Source organism: Trichechus manatus, unplaced genomic scaffold, assembly GCF_000243295.1.
Source record: "Trichechus manatus latirostris isolate Lorelei unplaced genomic scaffold, TriManLat1.0 scaffold00113, whole genome shotgun sequence".
In the NCBI taxonomy this organism is placed as follows: domain Eukaryota; kingdom Metazoa; phylum Chordata; class Mammalia; order Sirenia; family Trichechidae; genus Trichechus; species Trichechus manatus.
Genome location: NW_004444049.1, coordinates 9,663,752 through 9,665,203, shown reverse-complemented (window position 1 = coordinate 9,665,203; position 1,452 = coordinate 9,663,752). Strand labels below are relative to the sequence as shown.

The 1,452-nt window shown below is 41.4% G+C and overlaps 1 protein-coding gene across 1 annotated transcript in view; it reads right to left on the bottom strand.

The window, feature by feature from the left end:
• The window catches only part of VWCE (von Willebrand factor C and EGF domains), a 37,522-nt gene that overhangs the window by 11,414 nt on the left and 24,656 nt on the right, over nucleotides 1–1,452 (bottom strand). The window lies entirely within an intron of this gene.

The window sequence follows — 1,452 nt, the reverse complement described above, 5'->3', positions numbered from 1 at the left end:
CTCTCCCCCTCCAAACCCTAGACCCCAAAATAGTTGTTACTATTTAAAAACTGACAGGAAACAAATCACAGGTAAAACAAGGTCTGCTCTGGGTTGAATTGTGTCCCCCAAAAAGATATGTTGAAGTCCTAGCTATCAGTACCTGTGAATGTAACCTTGTTTGGAAATGGGGACTTTGAAGATGTTATCAGTTAACACGAGGTCATACTGGGGCAGGGTGAGCCATAATGCACTGTAAGTGGTGTCCTTACAAAAAGAGGAGAAGAGACAAAGACACAGAGGGGAGGAGGCCATGTGAAGACAGGGGCAGAGACTGGAGTGATGTTTCCACAAGCCAAGGAATGCCAAGGACTGCCAGGAACCACCAGAAGTTGGAAGAGGTAAGGAAGGATCTTCCCTAGAGCCTTCAGACGGAGGACGGCCCTGCTGATACCTGGATCTCAGACCTCTAGCCTCAAAACTGTGAGAGAAAAAATGTTTGTTGTTTTAAGCCACCCAGTATGTAGTACTTCATTATGGCAGCCCTGGGAAACTGATGCAGGTCCTCAACCAAAAAGTCAACGATGCCCTGAATAACTAAACAGGAAAAGAGAGGAAGAATACTCGGACATCTAAGGTAAAGGTCTGGGAATGACACCACCCCCAGAGGTTGTGAGGGTTTAGTGAGAAAGCCTAAGATCTGAAGACAGTCCCAATGGTAAAAACAGCCTAAAAACCTGCCCCGTGCCCACCTGAAGTCAGTGAGTACACTGTAGTAGGGCTTTAGTCAGATTGTCCAGGGTTCAAATCCCAGGTATTCAACTAGGGAATGAATTTGGACAAGATTTCTTAAGCTCTCTACTCCTCAGTTTTCTTACCTGTACAACGGATTTGATAACAGTACCTACTTTATAAGGACGTATTGCCTATTCAAAAAAATTTTAAGTAAAAACAACATAACATCTTAGAGGACTCCCTGAGACTATCGTCCTGAGATGTTCCATGAACCTTGAACCAAAACTACCCCGAGATCACCTTTAAGCTAAATAACAGATTGGCTCATAAACTAAAGAATATTACCAGTGAGTACCGCGTATCTTTAAAAACTCATCTAAAAAAAATTTTATATGAGAGCAAAGGGTCAACTCTCTAAAGCAAAGATGAAACGGTTTGGGGACAGGGAAACCAGATTACTGGAAGCGGAAAAACCAGAAAAGAACTAATGAGAATGTTGACACATTGAAAAAATTTAACCAACGTCTTCTGAACAATTTCTGCTGTAATTGTTAAATGGGAGTCTCATTTACTGTGTAAACTTTCACCAAAAACACAATAGGATAACATCTAAACGTTAAATATATATATATATTTAAAAAGAACACCAGCTACACAGCCGTAAAAAGAAGTGAAGTTCTGATGCGTGCCACATGGATGAACCTTGAAAGCATTATGCTAAGCGAAAAAAGTCAGTCA